Below are 21,252 nucleotides of genomic sequence, written 5' to 3' on the forward strand. Positions count from 1 at the left end.
TGCTCGTTCCATGAGTCACATCACAGCCAATGCTGTAGCTTTCATGCGCCATAAAAGTGCAAAGTAACACCAATAATTCATTATATGGTCCGAGGTGGGGGAGGAGAAAAGGATACAAAAATTCAGAAAGCAAAAGAAAGACAAGACTGAATGGGGAACAGAGATAATCCTTACAGTAAGAGAGGGCATTACGTGTGCCAGTGAGCAAAGCGGCAGGTGAGAAGAGAGCAGGAAAAAGAAATGGAAATTGTACGACATTGGGATGTCGTACAATTTCCACTGATGATTGCTTTTGGCTTACTCTAAAGGTGACCAGTAATGATCGGTAAAGCCATAGAGCAGCTGAAAAACTGAACGGTGATGATTAAGTCCGTTTCTGGGAAACTCAGCAAAAGCAGACCCAGGCTAGACAGTGTCTTGTGTGTCACTTTTAAATTGGGGGAAAAAGCAAAAGTGTTTTTTTTTACCATTCTCCAGACTTTCCAGCAATTTATTTGTAGTTTTTGAAAAGCAAGAAGGAGAGTGGCCATAAAACAAACGGCATCTGGTTTTAGGCAGGAAGGCCGTGATATAACACAGGCTTTCATGCATCAGTTTCAGAGATTTCATCCATTTTGTGGCCTGAAAAGAGGCCAAGATGACTAACATTTTGGGCAGACAGGTAAAAAAAAATTGGTATTCAAAGCTGGAGCAGAGGCTATGCAGGAGAACAAATAGGGTGAAACTGATCGTATAATGAAGTACTGGGAACCGCCTGGCTCAGAGTTGTGGGATGCGAAATAAACCTAATTTTCCTATACAGAAGCTTGTTGAGTTTAGGAAGTCACTTGTGTGACATCAGTGCCCTAGTGAAAAAGGCAGGAAATCACACTGGGAATGCTCCATTCATGTTGTCAGTGTGATCTAAAGGCAAGAAGAGAAAAACACCCTCCACACATCAATTTTCTTGACACAACATTTACATGCTGTCTGAAATACTTATTTGTCCCAGCTCCATGGGAATTGATGGAGAAAACCCCAGCACTCAAACACTGGGGGTGGGGGAAATGTTATTACACATAGGAAACAAGCTATTAATGCCTTAACAAAATGAAGTGCATGAGGAACTGCTGGCATGCAATGCCAGCGTGTGTCCAGATATAAAACAAACACCCGCTACTCGTTCTTACTACAAAATCTTTGTTCTGTGTCAATCACTCACAGCCATCATCTTCATGAAGAGACAACAGTCACATGGCACTAGCCACTCTCCCTAATGCACAACAGGAAATCTTTAACCTCAGCATTGCTGTCATGCCCTCACAGTCTTCTCACTGCCTTCCACACAGGCCAGCAAGGATAGAGGAACTTGCACTGGAGCCCCAAGTGTCACACCCAAGAGCTCCATCGCAGCATCATCTGCTCTGCATCTCCAGCAGGCAAGCCTTGGGAGAGGTTCCACCCAGTCACTCTCTTCTGTACATGGGGTTGAACCTACTCCAATCCCATCTGTAGTCTTGCCAACCAGCAGCAGTCCTCCTCCAGGGCCTTTTTTAGTGAACACCGCCCTAAAGTGTTTGTTTAACATTTCTCTGTCTTCGTCTTTCTCTATACGTTGCTCCTTGTATCCTTTCAATTGTACAATACAACCTTTGGCCTTTCTCCTTTCTTGGATATATCTGGGAGATGTGTTGTCGCCTCGCTTTACCTCTTTGGCGATCCTTTGTTCTGCTTGACTTTTTGCTGTCCTGAATTCTTTCCTCGTGCCCTTTCGCTTCACCAGATATTCTCTCACCCTGTGTTTCTCTGTTTGGGAACCTTTACCTTTTGCTTGGCCACCTCCTTGGAGAATCATATCGGTTTCCCTTTCCTCTTATTTATTTTTCTTACATAAAGATTTGTTGTCTTTATTATAACTCTGTTTAATTTGGCCCACTGCTGTTCTATTTTAACCATCTTCTCCCAGTCTTCTAGCTTCTCCTCCCATTTTGCCAAAGCCCACGTTTTTGAAATTCTAGACTTTGATCTTCATGTGACTTCTCTCCATCCCGGCCATTATATCAAACATACTGTCTAATTGTGGACAGGTTGGATGAGAGGTACCCATGCCCCTGGCAGTGCCCACAAGAAGGCTGTCAGAGTAGAAGCAGTAGTAGCCCACCAGGCTGGAGTAGAAGAGGAGCAGGGAGCCATCAGGAAGGCCTTTCCTCTGCCTCCTACAGCTCTGTCAGTGCTCCGGGGAGGGGGGGGGGGGGGGGAGAGGGGAGGGTGGTAGAGCAATTGTGTTGCTGCTGCAGTTCTTCTAATCAACTATGGCAGAGTGAAAATGAAGCCCGGCAGCCATGGGGAGGCCTTGCTCCTACCTCCTTCGGTCATCCTGTGTCTTGGGGTGGGGGCAAAATGAGAGCTGTTGCCACAGCTTGTCCCAGCCACGACTGTGAAAAGAGGCTGCTGCAACAGCACGGAGCAGCAGTGAGGCAGCAAAAGGAACAGCGAGGAGCCCTAGGAACACTCCGGGTGCAGGACACAGGAGGCTTCACCTAGGCCCATCCAGCGCACCTTAAAGGGACCAGGTTATGTCAACCTTGCAGGGCCAGCATAAACGTAAAAGGAAATAATAAAAAACGAAAGGGAAACAAAATCAAAACAATGAAAAGAAATAATAACATAAAAGCACAGGGAGGGCAACAAGCGGCAGCAGGTACTCAGCAAGCTTTTCCCAGGGGGAGAAACAATTTAAAATAAGTGGGCAATTTTGAGTGATGAGAGTGCCCTGTACTAATCCCCATCACCTGTGTAAGGAGGTTTGAGCACTCTAATGTGGCCAGGGAAAGCCCCTATGCTGGGTCTCCAGTCTAGGCAGTAACCTAGTTCAGATTTTCTTGCAGTTCACTGCCTATCCTGTAGTACGTACAAAAGCACAAGGCCTAGCTTTGTGGCTTTTGCCAGTGATTTACCAGCATAGGGACACTAAAGAAGTGAGGTGACCAGCCCCTGAGAACCTTTTTTGGGACAGCACAGCTATTCTAAATAAATGTTAAAAATTAAATAGAGGTGGCTGGCACCTGTGTTAGGAACTAAGAAGGCTTAGAGTGGCAGCTCAAGGAGAGTTAAGAGTTTTCTTAAAGAGGCAGTACTTTGGGTGACATCAGCAGAGCAAGGATCTGCTATCTAAGAAAAAGGCTTTCCACATGGAGACTGGCAGAGAAGACATGGAGGCAGATATTAAAAATAAAAGCTGAGCTTTTAAATTTAGGCCTCTAAATTCAGTCCATAAGTTAGGCACCTATTTTCAACTGAACTTAGGTGCCTACAATTTCAGCTGAAAATTTATATAAATTTAGGTCCTAAAAGTTAGGCTCCTAATTTTAGGGCTGCTATTAATTTGCCTAGATTTAGGACTCTAAATTAAGTACCTAGTTCTGAAAATCAGCGCTAAGCTCCTAACTTTATTTCCCCACCCTAACTCCTCACCCACAGCCACCCACTTTTTAGGCTCCTATATTTAGGATCCTATTGAAACTAGGAACCTAAATTTTGGAACTCAGCCACAGTAAATTTTTAAAAGGGATAATTTAGGAGCCTAACTCCAAAAGTTAGGAGCCTAAACTCTGAAAATTGGCCCCTGGAGGTTTTCGAGCACTGATGAACAGCATTGATCAACAGCTCTGTTTTACTCCAGGGAAAACTTTGTGGAGCCAGCCTGCACCGGGGGGGGGGGAGCAAAGGAACCAATAACACTTCTGTTAGTGGGAGACTGAGGAGTTTGGAAGAAGGAAAAGATTTAAAAAGAGGAGTTTGATTCGAAGTGCCTCCTGTGCCCTGGTTTAAGATAAAAAGAAATAAACAGTAATATAGATTTCTTGACCTTGTTCTAATTAGAGGGGAGCATGAAGATTGTGGAAAAGTGAATGCTATTTCCCTGAGAAATTCAAAATAGGGAATTTTTGATTATCTGTTCTTTCCATAAGCTGGATAATCAGTTTCATCGAGCTGTCAGACACCTTCACTAGAGAACCTTTAGCTGCAGGAGGATACTCAATGTCAGGGAGGCAGTTTCTATTGTTGATTTCTGATAGCCAGGTAGTAGGTACCCCCCCTGGAGGCGAGAATAGATGGACACCGATTTTGAAAAAAAAGAAAGGAAAACATTTTTTGAAGTATTGTTCCAAAAATACAGGTTGAAAGAACTGAATACTTGTTATATTGATTATTGTAAGATAACTCCTAATCATTTTCTTCTTAGAAAATAAAATTTGTTAAATCTGTTACTTCAATAATTATTTATTTCAGAAGTTCTCATGACATTCATCCCATATTTATCCCTGCTTCTCCTCCCCACCCCTGGGTGACTTTGCTAGATGGGTTCTGGAGCCCTTTTCTGCACAGAAGACCCAGTTGGGAACAGGACATCAAACAGAACAACCTGAGAGGTTCCAATTAGAGACCTTGAAACATAGAAACACCTAACACCCCTCCAACCTCAGCCACGACAGCAGGAAAAGGTCTCTGCCACAGCTGTTTAGATAATGATCCCTGATGTTCAAGTGAGAACATTCCCAGACATTAAAGATACTATCCCCATTTGTTAGTACCAGGTCTGATATTGCTCTTTCCCTCTTGGCTTCCATCACCATTTGTCTGAACAGAGCATCAACAATTTCTCTACTTCTTGCAGAGTCTGCAGCAGGATTGCTCCAATGCACATCCAGATTAAAATCTCTGAGCAACAACTCTTCCTTCTTTCCCACCTTTTGGATGTCTTCAACTAGATCTCTGTCCATTTCTTCTCTTTGAGTTGGAGGCCTGTAAATAAAAGTACCATCATCTTTTTTTAAGACAGCCCACAGCGCTTCCTCCTTTCCCCACACACTCTGCATTTCAGTTGTTTGGATATTGTTTTTGACATAAAAAGCTACACTTCTCCCTTTTCTGTCATTTCTGCCCTTCTTTAACAGGTTATATAGCCCAGTATTGCCATATCCCATTCATGAGATTTGCTGAACCATGGCTCTTTAATAGTAGCAATATCCAAATTTGCCTCTACCATTAGGACCTTCAGATCTGGAGTTTTATTGACCAGACCATGAGCATTTGTATTCATAGCTTTCCAGCTTTTTTCCCTCAGCTGGCTGCTCTTCCTGGTCATCTTTTATGCCCTTTTGCTTAAGAATGGACTATTGAGCTGATACATTTTGTTAATATCTCCACCTACTTCCTGTATTTGTTGAAGGAGAACATTCCAATTCCATTGGCTTCCTTCTGCCATCCCCATCCTCTAGTTTAAATGCCTGATGTCATATGACCTGAACTTCTTGCTTAGAATCCTCTTTCCTGCCATGGACAGATGTAGGCCATTTTTTCTTACATTCTTTTACTGTACCATACACAGTCCCAGACCCCAATATATCCAAAACCTTCACTACCAGCCAGCATTTCCAAGAAATCCAGCTGACACCCACCCATCTTCCTCCAGCTTGTCCACCGAGGCCAGTATTGTGATGAGGAGAAATACCTCCATTTCTCCTCCTACCAACTAGAATTAGTCTTGCATGTCTTGTTGCCTTTTTTTGTGTGTAAAAGGTTAGGGTCTGCATTGTTGATGGGTCCAATGTGTGCTGCTAGAACGAGGAGCTTTTTCTCTACATACTTTGATTGGAACTTTTTGGATACTGTCCACTAATTAATGATCCAAAGAGATGCCTGCTCACAGTCTAGGGGGTAGAACAAGGCACCCTGGCTCCAGGATATTAGCTGACAGAAGTGGAATTGACAAGGTTCCTCAAATGACTTTGGAAGGATCCTCAGCCCTCCAAGGGCCCAGCAAACCAACTGTGGATGCTTGAGCCAATCTCCCCTGTAAATACTGTATGTTCATGTACTGGTCTGTCAGTCTTCAACATGGAGTCTAATGTGTATGTGTGTGTGGGTGAGTCTAAGTGTAGATATGTGTCTGTAAGTGTCTTTTCATGTGATTTCTGTGATATTTATTTATTTATTTATTTTTAACTTTGAACTTTTTTTATACCGACCTTCATATGATAGTGTGGCAACTGCTGCGGTCTCCTATCTTCTTTGTGTCTGTCATTTGGTCCAATTTTAATTCAGTCCCTACTCTCTCCTTCTAGTCCTTTCTGTTGTTTCCTCTTTGTATGTGTGATATAGAAGCACCTCCTTTTTGTGCTTTGCCTGCAGTCTTCTGAAACAGGTATATGCTATTCCTGTATTTCCTGAGTAGTGAATGTCATGTTGCTAGTCTTTGTTTTCTTGGTTACATTGTATGTCATCTCTTGTCTGAGCATCCTGCCTTTGAATTCCTTGTTCAGTCCTCTTAATGATACTGCCTTGTACCTGAGTTTCTCCTCTCTTTTCTCCTGACTACCCAGAGTATAGATCTGTTCTCCCCAAAGGGCCAGCATCCTGCAATCCAGGCGTGCCACAATGGATGCATGCATGAATGCACTCCCTAGGATTTGGAAAAGACACCCCCTATTGGTGGTGTAGTTATATATCCTGCCTTCTTTATTGCTTTGTACCTACCTGTGAGGCATCCAGAGTGACTGTCTCTTTTTTCTTTCAGCTTTGCCTGGATATGCTCATGTTATCTTCCCAGAGCAACATGAGAAGAAGATGAAGGCTTTCCATCCAAGCTTTCAGAAGCCTTTTCTCTAAATCCCTATCCTGCCCCATGGAATAGGCAAAAAAATAATAACATTTTTCATATGTATAAATTTTGTTTTTTATGTTTGAATATTGGAGGATAATTTTGTAACCACGCATAAATTACAATTATTTTCAAAGTGGACTTATGTGCAAAGGTCCACCTTATTTATTTATGTATTTATTTGAAGACTTTTTTATACCGATATTAGTGGGGATATCATATCGGTTTACATCATAACTAAAGAGAGGAAAATACAATGAACAGGTGGGGGGGGAGAGGGCTCACATAGGAACACATAAACAGCAACAATTAGAGAGGAACAACATGAGGGCTGCTGAAGAGGCGATTGAGAGCTGTTAAACAATAACATGATAGGGTGGCAACTGTGCCCAAAAAAAACTTTGTACAAGATTTAGAAGTACAAGTAGGGGAGGCCGGGGGGGTTAAGGGTTATGGGGGGGAGGAAGGGCAAGCTTGCTTGAAAAGCCAGGTTTTAACATTGGCCCTGAATTTAGAAGCGCAGGTCTCGAGCCGGAGGTTGGGGGGTAATGAATTCCAGAGTGTGGGTCCGGCAATGGAGAGGGCTTGGTCTCTCATGGAGGTGAGGTGTGCCTTTTTTAGGGAAGGCACATGGAGAGTCCCATTGTTGGAAGCTCTGGTGGCATGGTTAGATTGTATTGGATGAAAGGGCTCGTCAAGCCAATTTGAGTTGTGGGAGTGTATGGCTTTGTGGATCACAGTCAGGGTTTTATAGATGATGCGTGATGGGATCGGGAGCCAGTGCAAGTTTTTCAGAAAGGGGGTAATGTGGTCATATTTACGGGTGTTAGAGATAGTTCTCGCTACAGCATTCTGTAGCATTTGGAGAGGTTTTACGGAGGAGTAGGGGAGACCTAGGAGGAGGGCATTGCAGTAGTCCATTTTTGTTGAGAGGGTGGCTTGTATGACAGTGCGGAAATCAGCAGCGTGAAGTAAGGGTTTTAGTTTTTTTATCACATTAAGTTTGAAAAAGCCTTTCTTTAGGATCAGGTTGATGTGTTTTTTTAGGTTCAGTTGCTGGTCAATCTGAACCCCGAGGTTTCTTGCGCAGGACTGTGTAAGAAAGGCATTTTAGGCAGGGTCATTTGCAAGTGCGGGTTTGGGGGTGAGTGTTGTGAGATGAGGAGAAGTTATTCCACCAAATCTACTTGTACAAGTTGTACCTGCTAAAATGCCTGCACATATTTTCTGTGGAAATTTAATTCAAAAATATGTGTGTAAGTTCAAACCCCCTCCTCAGCTCCATCTCCAGGAACACCACCATTCATGACATAGGCATATAAGTTTACCCACATATTTGGCGGTCTATTTTACAAAAGGCCATTTCTGTGTGTAAAATACTGTGGGGCCAATGCAATACAGTGCGATCAGACTAGCACACAGCTTGCTGCATAGTTGAACGCACGTTGTGGATACGTTAGAATAACTCCCGATTCAATAATAGGATTAGCATGTCCAAAACATGCATCCAAACCAGCATGTAGGTAATAGCGCTCATCACATGTAAATGCCAAGTAGATGAGACTATTAGCTATTACCCAGGATGCAAAAAATCACTGTGTCCCAATGCACACGTTTTAAGAAGCAAAACTTAACGCTAGCCCCGGCGTTAGCATTAAGTCTTCACCTGCTCCAAGCCGCCACAAAAAAGCCCAAAATGCTGCTTTTCTGTGGTTACTCCTACTTAGTATCGGGAAGCAGCATGAAAAAAAAAATCTTGATGGCGGTTAGGTTAGGAAAGCAATGCTGAATTTATGAGTGCCCGTTTTCCTAACCTGTGGCTGTGAGGAGTTTAGGAACATGAATGTTTGTTAATTGAGCGTCTGTTTTCCTAAGTGGTACACACTCTCCTGGGTGCCTGATGTCATGGACACACTAGGGCCACACAATGTATCCCTAGCGTGTCCTTTTTAGCACTACAGCTCATTTGCCTATTGCATTGGGTGCCCAGGAGAGGGGGATGTACATGTATTGAAAAAAACGTGTGACCAGTTTGGATGCCCAATTTTGTGCTTGATATTGCATCGGTCCTTGTTTTAGCCACAAATGTCTCTTTGAAAATGATCCACTTGGTGTCCTTGACGGTTTTTCCTAGATATGCATTGCTGAATGATGGGGTGAATGATCTTTTGAAGATGGGGCTGGAGATGGAATGGAGCCTAATGTGAACAGTATACTAAAGATCCATCTTTGGCCTGCTGGAACACTCCTATTCACAAAGGTGCATTATGCATTAATACACAAAAATGTGTCTTATTTACTCTAGGCCCTATTATTTCCTGTAGGGCCTATTTAATTATAACATCTGTTTCTGCATTAAAACAGTAACATATCTTTGTGAATTGGGGTGTAAACACCATGTCTGAGCCCTTCCAAATACCTTTTGGGGATTTTCAAAACACACAAAATACCAGCCAAATATCCACTTTCATGTCAGTAAATGTTTGGCAGAACTTGATACTCAACCTCTATTCACTTCCTGAAGGCCAAATCTGCCAGGGTGAACACACGTTTTGCAGCTCTTTAGTACCATGCAAGGAATGGCTGATCATCACAACTATGAAACTATGTCCTTCTGGAATCTTATATGTGATGAAACTCTAGACAACTCTCTGCACATCTGTAATCCCACTAACTCTGTGAAGTAGCACTGCTGGGATGCCCAAACATTTATTTACTGTCATCCCATCCCATCTCTTCTGTTTCCTTCACCCTCTTTCTTCTCACTCACTCTTCTTCCCCTTTCTCTTACTCTTACTCTCACCTTTCCCTTAATATACTTTCACCTCATCTCCTGTCCACTCCCCTCTCACTCTTACATCATCCCACCCTTCTGTCTCCCCCAACTTCCTCCCTCCCTTCACTTGCTTTCACCTCACTCACTCCCTTCAACCACCCCACTACTCCCCACTGTTCACTTGCATTCACTTCATCCCTCCCCCCCTTAATTTGCTCTCACGTCATCTCTTCCTTCACGGTCACCCCACTCCCTCCCAACCTTAACTTGCTCTCACCATTCCTCCCTCCTTTAACTTACTCTCATCCTACCTTCTATCTCCCCTTCCTTCTCCATGCCCCACTCACCTCACTTCCTTTCACTCACCTGTAGCCACCTTGCCGCCTCTTGATAATCTCTTGCCCATAGCAATGCGGTCCTCAGGCCTCTCGCTCACTGCTGGGGCCCAGCCTCCCCGTCAGTGGCTGTCTGCAGTGGAGCAGTCCTCAGGTTCCTATCTTTCTAGCAGAGCCTGGCCTCTCTACTAGCGGCTGCCTGCAGCAGTGTGGTCCTCGAACCCCTCGCTCACTGATGCAGCCTGGCCTTCCTGCCAGCAGCTGTCTGTGGCACCAGACTGGACAATACAGAGAGAGAGAAGGGTGGAGGTGAAGGGTGGGGCAGAGCTAAACTTGCATACCAGCGATGCAGGCACGGGGGGGAACTTTCTTCTTTATTTATGTAGATCTTTGTGCAGAGAATTGCATAGCCATGTGCAGCACAAGAATATGGTCTGTTCCTGGTCCTTGTTAGCTTTGGCTCTTTTACAGAGGGAACTGCATGAAATGCTTCTGCAGATGCAATCAGTGCCTTCCTCATTCTTTGTCCAGCTAATGCTTTAAATTAATATTCTAAAATGAATTTGGTAACTCACTGGCAGCCAATGGAGGGACTTTAGTATGGCACTGTTATGTTCCCTACTTAATTCTCATCACTGACCTGGCTGCAGTATTCTGGATCAGTTGAATTTTATTAAGGGCTTAATAGCAAACCACAGAATAAACTGTTTCAGCAATCTGATCGCGCCAAAATTAATGCTCGCACCAATGTATGTAAACTTGATTGACTTAGAAAAGGGCACATTTGACAGATAATCCCCAGATGAAAGAAGAGTCTCTTAGAGATTAATTGAATATATTCCTCCATATTTAGACACAAAGATAGAACTAAAAAATAGAAGTGCAAATCAATCACTGTTCATAAACATTGCAACCAATACTAACCCACAAACATAGTATCAGAATATGTAAGTGCCAAAATGTATTGATCTGATGCCTTTTGCCATGCAATGGGCTTTATGCATTTTCAAAGTAAAGCACTCAAGATTTTATCATTTACCAGTTTCCTGGTGTGAGAATCTAATACCACAATTTATGTAAATGCTTGAAAAAACAATCCTTTATGTCAAAAACACTATACTTATCTTAAACCCTTGCCATCACTGGAGGTGTTTTGCTGCATGTCCTCCATGCATATCTAACATTACTCTTAGAGTTTTTATTCTATCAGCCACTGGAACACTATACCCTGCACTGTGACAGGTAGATTCAGTAAGCTACTATAAACAAGTTCCTGTCCCCCCAAGCTTATCATATATTGGAGCCTCACAACATGAACTGAGTTGTGTCTGGGTCTGAGTGATGTATTTTGGTCCTGTTAAAAAGGGGTTTTTAACTCTGACGAGCCTGCAAGTCACCACAGCTAAGTCACCATAGCTAAGGTGCCATAGCTAAGGCGTCAAAAATCCCTGTGTCCTCTCCTGTGAATGACAATTGTTGGAGCCAGGGGCCAGGAAGAGAGTAGTGCATCTGGAAGCCCTGCAAACAGTTCTTCTCCTAAAGAGCTAATTATCAAGAGGGAGAGACAGAAATCTACTCTCTGAAGAAATAGAGAATCAAATAGCTGTTCTTGCTTCATAGCCGAGTTACATGTAAAATCCCAACAAAAGACAGAGAAACCAAGAGATGAGAGACTGAGATACTTCCTTTCCAGAGATATCCAGGCCCAGGAGCACATGCATGGATCAGCCTCCTAAGTGACTGAGTTAAGTAATCTTAAATTTTGCACAGAGAGTAATTTAGCAGAAGAGGGAAAAGGTTTATTTCCTTGCCTTTTGTCCTCAAATTCAGTATCCCATCATAATTGCTTCAGGTTTTCAGCCTTTCTCAGCCTTTCTCCTCCTAAATCCTTGCTGAGAAAGAAAAACTGGTGGACCGTGGTCTTTAAGACTGAAACCAGGCCAGCTTTCTGTTTAGTGCCAAGTAAACCATTTGGAGAAGCTCCCCAGGAAAGAGAGACCTTCCACACACTGCAATGCTCATCTATTTGTTATCTTATCAACCATCTCCACTATCAAGAGGAATGTCTTCATTTTTATTTTTTTTTTCACACAATTTTGTATTTGGGACAGGGTGCCCCCTTTACAAACTCAGGGGTAAAGACAATTTGGGAAAGTTGTGTACTTTACTACCTCTTTCTCTATTAGCATTCTCTCTTTTTTTTTTTTTTACTATCCATATGAGTATGTTGGTTGCCCCAGGTAACAGGCCATACCCAGTGTTATTTTTGCATTACTTGATATAAAATAAGAAAATTGCAAGTTTATATTATACTTTACTACTGTACTTTTCCCATTTAATGTTCTGGTTGAATTTACTGTCTACTTACATATCATTAGTAAAAGGGCTAATTACTGTTTTATTCTGGTGTGATGATTCTATCTGGTCTGTGATGCCACAAGTGAGAGGTTGTTTGGGAAGGGTCCAGAATTGTGGTATCAGGGTTACTGAATCTTGTCTCATCCCCCACTTGGAGTACAAACCCGAACATAAATCATATAAGTAAATATAATTTCTCATGTGGTAATCATAGTCCAGACCAGGGCAGGGGGCATATAACATTTCACTTTTGGCCGGATTTAAAGTGATTCTATTGTTAACCATCTAGTCCTGAATGGCCTTAAGCCTGAAATTTATAATCTCTCTTGTGGTTCTGCTCCTAGTGCAACATGTAATTGCACATCATCTGCCAAAATGTAATAGTGCAAAGTCTGTGGTTTAATTAAAGCTGCTAGTGGTACACATTAAATAAAACAGTAGTCAATAAGAATGTGCTGTCAAATTCAATGCATGGACTTTAGCTGCAGGACTATAGCCAAATTAGTGATCTGTAGCAACATCACAGCCTGCAATGAATAAATATTTTGCTATTTTTCCTAAATTCACCAGCTCCCCCATTACGTATAAGAAAGTTTATTGTATTATAAAGTATATAAATCTAGTAGCTCATTCTTTGTATTTGTCCATTTTTGTATGCGTAATTTTATGCATATTTTATTGAAAACATGCATTGCTTAGAGCGGGCTATACATTTTTTAAATAACCACTGAGTGAAATGCAGATGAGCTAACAAAGGCTTCAGCCTGCACAATAGTGATAGCTCAAAAAAGCCCACACTAATAACAACTTTTATATTTTCGCACATAACATTGTCTGAATCTAGAACAACCCCAAATTTTGTGAAGAAATGGGTATGGTAGCATTACCAAATCTAAATGAAGAAAGAAGAAATAAATTACTTACTTCCTGAAGAATGGTTATCTTGGTCTTGTTTACATTGAGGACAAGTTTATTATGGGATAACCATTGCTTCACAGATGAAAGACAGTTTGACAGCATATTGAATGTAGCAGACCAAGCTGAAAAAACAGGAATAAAAAAAAAAATTGTACATCATCAGCTTGCAAGGAATATCCCAAACAGAGCCCAGCTAACAGCCTACAAATATGAGATATATAAATATTAAATAATATGGCCGAAAGAGAAAATCCTTCAGGCACTCCGGTATTTACTGGGTGCCAATTCAAAGCGCAGGTGCCAATTCTGACCTGCTGAGACTTCCCAGAGAGGTATGATCTAAACCAATCAAGAACCACACCAGTGTTCCCACACTCCTGAGATAGATTAAAATCTGAGGGACGAGAATGTTGAACACTGCAGACATGTCAATTACCACAAGCACAAAGCTCTGGCCATCATCAAACCCTCTTCTAAATATATCCAAGCTAGATAAGAGTTTCTGTGATTAAAGTCATACAAAAACTGAATTAGTACTGAACTAACATAGCATGGTCCTGCATGAAAGTATCTACTTGTTTCAGAACTGCTGCTTCAATGATTCTAGAAAGAAAAGTTAGGGAAAAGATGGGAAGATAGTTTGACAAATCTGCTGAGTCAAGGCTGGGGTTTTTTTTTAACAATGGCCCGATAGATGCCTGCTTTAAAATAGATGGCAGCTTCCCTTCAGGTAAGCACAAATTCACAGTCAATGCAATGTGTAGGCAAATAACATACTTTAAAGCTTTCAGTACCCAGCTGTGCAAGGATTTAATGGGCAACACTTCCAGTCTCAACCCTGGAGGGCAACCCTTACTTAACATGCCACTGAATACTCTTGATGTAACTGGTCTCCCACTTGTCAGCAATGATTCAAATAAAGAACAAAGCACCTGAATCCAGTGCCAGACGTGCTTTTAGATCAGTATCGTGATTCCAATGTCAAACATTAACAAACTGTTTCAGGCATTTGGAATCAGATGAGATATACCCAAGGACACCATGTCCTGCCGATTTTCTCAACAAAGTGACTTACCCTTCCCAATTCCAGATAAGTCCCATAGTTGTTGCAATAAAAGCAATGAACATGTTCTGAAATGATTAACTTCGGGACTCCTTCTAGATCTCACACCTACCAGGCAAGGCAACCCCTGGAGTCACTTCTTATTCCTCTATCCAATTAAAGGGAACGCCAGCCGGGAGCTCCACAGTCCTTCCAGTACTAGTACATCCAAAAAATGGCACTAATTCTCAGGGGTGCATAGAAATGGACAATACCATTTCTGATTTAAAGACTGGCTTTAATAAGAGACCACGGAGGCCTTAACTGGAAAATAAGTATGCATTTAAATTTGCCCTTAATAAATTCAAACAACAGCACTGCTGGAACAGGACTTTGAAGGCAAGAGATTTCCACTGAGAAATAATGACATTCACTCAGTCAGCTGCCTCTGGTTCAGTTTGCACATTTGTACATATGACAGTATTTTCAGCAGAAAAACCTTAAGAACACTGGCTTTAAAGTCTGCTGTTCCAACTGCTAGTTGTACCCTGATGGTTAGAGCAGCAGGCTTTAAACCAGGGGAAACTAGCGTTCAAATTCCACTGTCACTTTTTGAGACTGTGGACAATCTACTTCATGCTCCACTGCCTTAGGTCCTCACTTCCTAAGCATTTTTCGTACAGACACAGAATGGGAGATAAGCTTTAGTAAATCAAGCTCTTAGACTGTAAGCAATCTGTGGATAGGAAACCTGTAGATGTAGTGTGGATAGGGAACCGGTAGATGTAGTGTACTTGGATTTTCAGAAGGCATTTGACAAAGTTCCTCATGAGAGGCTTCTAGGAAAAATAAAAAGTCATGGGATACATGGCGATGTCCTTTCATGGATTACAAATTGGCTAAAAGACAGGAAACAGAGAGTAGGATTAAATGGACAATTTTCTCAGTGGAAGGGTGTGGGCAGTGGAGTGCCTCAGGGACCTGTATTGGGACCCTTACTTTTCAATATATTTATAAATGATCTGGAAAGAAATACAACAAGTGAGGTAATCAAATTTGCAGATGATACAAAATTGTTCAGAGTACTTAAATCACAAGCAGATTGTGATAAAAATGAAGGAAGAACTTGTGAGGCTGCAAACTTGGACATCAAAATGGCAGATGAAATTTAATGTGGACAAGTGCAAGGTGATACATATAGGGAAAAATAACCCATGCTATAGTTACACAATGTTAGATTCCATATTAGATGCTACTACCCAAGAAAGAGATCTAGGCATCATAGTGGATAACACATTGAAAATGTCGGTTCAGTGTGCTGCGGCAGTCAAAAAAGCAAACAGAATGCTGGGAATTATTAGAAAGGGAATGGTGAATAAAACAGAAAATGTCATAATGCCTCTGTATTGCTCTATGGTGAGACCGCACCTTGAATACTGTGTACAATTTTGGTTGCCGCATCTCAAAAAAGATATAATTGCGATGGAGAAGGTACAGAGAAGGGCGACCAAAATGATAAAGGGAATGGAACAGCTCCCCTATGAGGAAAGATTAAAGAGGTTAGGACTTTTCAGCTTGGAGAAGAGACGGCTGAGGGGGGATATGATAGAGGTGTTTAAAATCATGAGAGATCTAGAACGGGTAGATGTGAATCGGTTATTTACTCTTTCGGATAATAGAAAGACTAGGGGGCACTCCATGAAGTTAGCATGCGGCACATTTAAAACTAATCGGAGAAAGTTCTTTTTCACTTAACGCACAATTAAACTCTGGAATTTGTTGCCAGAAGATGTGGTTAGTGCAGTTAGTATAGCTGTGTTTAAAAAAGGATTGGATAAGTTCTTGAGGAGAAGTCCATTACCTGCTATTAATTAAGTTGACTTAGATAATAACCACCGCTATTACTAGCAATGGTAACATGGAATAGACTTAGTTTTTGGGTACTTGCCAGGTTCTTAAGGCCTGGATTGGCCACTGTTGGAAACAGGATGCTGGGCTTGATGGACCCTTGGTCTGACCCAGTATGGCATGTTCTTATGTTCTTATCAGAATATAATCCACTTTGAAGGGTCTAATAGGTGGAATGTTAATCAAATAAATAAATAAATAATCTAATCATTGGAAGACCAAGTATGGTAAAATACCCAAATGGAAAGTGTGCAACCGAGGTTGGCCTCAATGGCAATTGCTGTGCTCTTCCATGGAAAATCCCCAGTTCTAGTCCTGAATTGGGTCTTCTGCACCCTGGATCAACCAGGACTGAAGATGCTGACAAAGCAGTGATCACAACCCCTGCTGGGAGAGGGAGTCATGCTCATTAATAAGGATGGCCAAATTTATAACTCATGATTAAGGGTTCAAGAAGGCTGGTTGGTTCCCGGCCTCAGGACAGTTGCTACAAAATCCAGGAAGGGTGAAGGGAGAAAATAACTGGAAAAATCCTCAGGTAGTTATGAATGAAGGCCCATCATGCCAAGATCCCAACATTGGTTCCAGCTGAGCTGGATGAGAAAGAAGGAACTATCAGACCCCCAAAAAGTGTGCAAACATTTCAATTGCAATGAATAAATCACCAAACTACCATCGACAATGAGCGGTATCAAATACAATAGCAACAAAAGGCACTAGATGGCTCTACGTCTCTTACCATCAAGACTAGTAATAGCAGTGTGATTTTCCATTCTCTTTCAGTCTCTCCATTGAGCTGACTGTGATTGGCTATCCAAGGTCATAAGGTGGAGTTAGAGGTAGAGGGAGTGTGGTCAATTTGAGTTAGATTTTGATGAGTGAGGAACTAATTTATTTTCTCCCTGCTGAGTTGGGCCCACTAACCTAGCTTGGTCTTTTTCTTGCATTTAGAGGAGATTCCTCATCAGTACACTCCCTGTTTGAGAGAGTCTACCTTCTCTTTTTAAGAGAGAGAGATTTTTGTAGTTTTTGGTCAGCTTTGGGATTCATTTTTCTTGTCCTGGAGAGCACTCTGTACTTTGCAGAGGGGCAATACCCCCTCCCAATCCTGACAGCAGGGGCTGGAGACCTCTACTACCTAGAGGAAGCAAGACCATTCACAGCACTACCAGTGTGGGATATTTTTGATAGACACATTTGGATTTTTCCCCTTTTCGTAAGTGTAGAGGGGTTTTTTCCCCACCCCTCTACACAAACTGGTGAAGGAGATAGAGAGCTGTGAGCAGTACCGGAACATCAGGCTTCTCTCCCAGAGATGTTACTGAGAGAGGTAGGAGGAACTGAGGTTGTAGCATCAAGCCTTGGAGATTCCCTGCCAGATCTCCACCCTAAAGAGATCAGGACACAGACTGTGGGCATCAGACTGAACTTTGCACTCAAGCAGATCTTTTTGTGGCGTGGGGCTCCACCTCCCCAGGATTCCCCAATCTTTTGGGATGTTGCACAGATGAGCAGACAGTGACGAGCTCCCTTCCAGGAGCCAGAGAGAAGGACACGAGCACCCCAGCGGAGGGACAATGTAAATAGTCCGAATGTACGGTTTCATTTGTGGAATGTTTGTGGGACAATGATTGATCTTTTGGAAATAATCAGTAAACTTAAGTTGAACACCCAGTCTGAGTCCAGCCTGTTTGTCCCTGAAGAAAGCACATCCCCCAGAGATTCACACACATTAGGAGAGACACATGCCATCACTTGGGCCACAAAGGATTTCCCCCCACAGAAAGAGCTCATTCCCTGGGTAGTGCAAAGAGAAGGGGAAGGATGTGAGAGCAGCCCCAACTAACAATTACTTTTATGGGCCTAGGGGAAACTGGAACTCCCCCGATAAAGGGTTACATGTTTATAGAAATGGGTTGTCTGAATATACTACTAGTTAGGAAATGTCTCAGGAAACTACATTTTAGGGATAATTTTCAGTAGTCTGCCTATGTACGTGTAGCCTGCTATTGTCAGTGTTCAGGCCGAACTGGTGCAAGGGACATACTCAGTCCTGGGGCCAAGTCCTGGTCCTCGGGCACCAGTCCTTTCAACCCCCAGGACGTGGATTCTCTTGATGGGGGGAAGGCTTAACCTCCTGGGCCCAAGGTTTGCAGGGAGACGGGAAACTCACTTTCAGTCTTTTCACTCTCCCACGGTGAATCCTCACTGTCCACTGGCTCACAGGGATGGTGCCTTCCTTCAAGGTGGAAAAACAGGCAGGATACTGGAGGTGGTGTTCAAATCAAATTTACTGTAACAAAGACAATTGCACAGTCCATTCAAAAGATAAAGTTCAGGAGTCTTCACAAAAACACAAACGTTCACAGGGCCCATTCCCACTTCAGTTTTTCTCTGAGTCAGAAAATCCCTATGGGCTAGGGACAAACTTCCCACACTCCTGAGTGACTGAAAGTGGGCTTCTGGGAAAAAGGCCATGTTTCATTCTCTCCAATGATAATCAAAACTCTTGGGACCTTGGATGGCAAAGTCCAAAATCCTCCAAACTGATTATCTTAAAGCTTCTCTTCTCTGGGTGCAAAAGCCACCCCACTTCAGATGGGCACAGGGCAAGTGACGCACCCAGACTCTCTTTCCCTCAGGCAGGGGGGTTCCCTCCTGAAACTGGGATCAAGTCTCAGAAACAGTATCAAGAAAAATCTTTCTTCCAAAAAGTATCAAGTACTTCCAAGTACTTCCAAAAAGTATCAAGTTCCATTTTGAAGTATTTATTTATTTTTTAACTACCCTAATTATTGTTATGGTTCTCAACGGGCAAGTTCGCAGTCCCGATTATCCTAGTATTTACTGTTCCATGTAACGCTTTATGCGATGTTATGTATATTGTAAACCGGTATGATTTGTAGTCTCTACAGGAATGTTGGTATATAAAAGTTCAAAATAAATAAATAAATAGTCAACCTCTCCATCAAAAATCTCCTTTCCCTTTTCTTCTCCAGGCCAGAGAGAGCCTAGCAAGGGACCACAGCCACAATACTCCAGCTCCTGTTCCAATATCCTCTGCTTTCTGCACGTGCTCAGTCCCAATTTATAGGGCCAAGCTGATCAATCCCAGACTTGGGAGAAGGAAAATTTAGGGATGGTCTAAAAAATGTCAGGTCCTAATATTGGACAAAAGGGAAAAATTGTTAGTAAGTGATCGGAGTATCCCTTACATACACTATGAGTAGTTTTATACTCATGAATCTCGTAGACAATTCTCAAAGAAAACTGCAAATATAGTTTTTCTTTTGAAAATGTGCTTATGTGGGTACATGGGTACAAACAAATGCCCCCCACAGAATTTGCACATCCTTTTTGTGCAGGTGAAGGAAACAGGGGGGAAAGTACACATGCAGGTTTGAAAATGCCATTCTGAGTGCATACATTGCTCTGCTCATCTAAACACTCCCTCAGTAAGGTCCTTGTTTAATATGGCTGAAAGTATATGTGGAAACCCACCTTGGAATGATCCTTATTATACTGGGTCAAAGTATACAGAACCTTCTGAGTGGGGTAGAAGACCCTGCCCTCATCGTGTTTTGACTGGTTAACAAAAGTGTTCGATAGTTATCATATAGTACTATGAAATGACCACTGGATGGCATTTTAGAGGAATGAGTGATGATATAAATTGTTTAAGGTACTTTTGGGAAAAAATGTGTATGGTCCTTAACAGTTCCAGACTTTCTTTTTAATGGATTCTATAGAGCGAACAGCATAAGGGAAAAGGTTTTGGTGGATTTTAGTCTTCCTCCCCTACCCTTCACCTAGTATAGGGTGGATAGTAGGGACCTCCAATGATGTGATCACACTGGAATGCCCAGCCTACAGGCTGGAAGGCCCAGGGACCCTCCAAGGGGAGAGGAACTCTGCAGGGGCTTATCCCCTTCAAGGGAAGTGATCCAAGGATGAGAAGAGGTGAAGTGGAGTCCATTCCCATTCATGGTTGGACTGGAGGCCAAGGAGCGGGGGTTCTTTCCCTCCCAGGGGATCATCCAAATGGTTGAAAAGGAGAAGTGCAGGAGTTGGGTGGGTTAACCCAACGGGGTTCTGCCAATGGGGAACTGCCCTGTAGTATTCCTTATGTGTGGGGTCCAGGGAACCTAACACAGATGGAAAGAAAAGATGGTCCTCTTTCCCCAGAGGACTTCACTATATTAACGAACTGGAAAGCCCAGTGGCAGGAGTGTGGAATGGTTTTGTCCTCCTCCTCCAGAGGACTTACCCAACAGGAGCAAAGCAGGATGCTCTAAGAGGGGAAGAAACTGTGTTCAAGAAAAGGGAAATCGTACTGAGGTATTGTCTCAAGAAGTCTTTATCACTGTGGTTTCCTGGGAAACTGGCATGGGAAGGATGGTAATGGGGAGATTTAGTATTAAAGAGGTCCATGACTTTTGTGGGGGTGCAAAGAGTGCCCTGGGAAATGTGATGGTTTATTGTGCTGATATGCAGTTATGGTGCTTATGTATCAAACCTCTCCAACTATTACAAAATGCTATGGCCAGAATACTTACAAACACCCGTAAAACCGACCATATTACACCTATCCTAAAAAACCTCCACTGGTTACCTATTGCCTCCCGCATACAATACAAAACACTCACCATTCTCCACAATCTACTGTACAATCAAAATCACACTTGGCTCGAGAACGCACCACACTTCCGATCATCCACCCGCCCCTCCAGATCCAACCTTGCTGGAACCCTATACACCCCCACCCTAAAAACTGTACACCACACCTCCACCAGAGAAAGGGCTTTCTCCATTGCCGGCCCTTCCCTATGGAATACCTTGCCCACTGATCTCCGCCTAGAACCTAATCTGTGCAAATTTAAAAACGGACTCAAAACATGGCTCTTTAAATTGGCATATCCAGATATTGATCATAGCTTTAGACCACTTTTCACTTAGCCCATTCATTTTCTCCCCCCTATCACAGTTGATCAAACACAGCTTAGACCATTAAACCCTTAGCCCGCTCCCTTTCTCCTCCTCGCCCCAGTTACCCTGCCTCTAATTCTCACCTCTCCTCCTCCCCCTCTACCCTGCCCCCTCTTCCTCATCCCCCCTGCTACCCTACCTTTTTCTCCTCCTCCACCCAGCTACTCCCCCAGTTAATTTGTATATTTTATTGTTTCCAGTTTTTAAATGTATGCATTATAGTTCCTATCACTTTTCTCTCTTTCCCTATCCTTCCTTCTGCTGTCCTCTCTACCCTTTTTCTCTT

General features: G+C 42.7%; 1 long non-coding RNA gene across 1 annotated transcript; it reads right to left on the reverse strand.

Moving 5' to 3' along the window:
• Nucleotides 1-4,389: 4,389 nt before the first annotated feature.
• On the reverse strand, nucleotides 4,390-18,269 carry LOC115088822. Its single transcript, XR_003855912.1, has 4 exons — nucleotides 18,154-18,269; nucleotides 13,037-13,152; nucleotides 9,786-10,032; nucleotides 4,390-4,785 (listed from the first exon to the last, which is right to left on the reverse strand). It is a non-coding gene; the product is annotated as an uncharacterized LOC115088822 (long non-coding RNA).
• Between the last annotated feature and the right edge of the window lie 2,983 nt (nucleotides 18,270-21,252).

This window comes from Rhinatrema bivittatum, chromosome 3 (assembly GCF_901001135.1).
Source record: "Rhinatrema bivittatum chromosome 3, aRhiBiv1.1, whole genome shotgun sequence".
NCBI classification, from domain to species: domain Eukaryota; kingdom Metazoa; phylum Chordata; class Amphibia; order Gymnophiona; family Rhinatrematidae; genus Rhinatrema; species Rhinatrema bivittatum.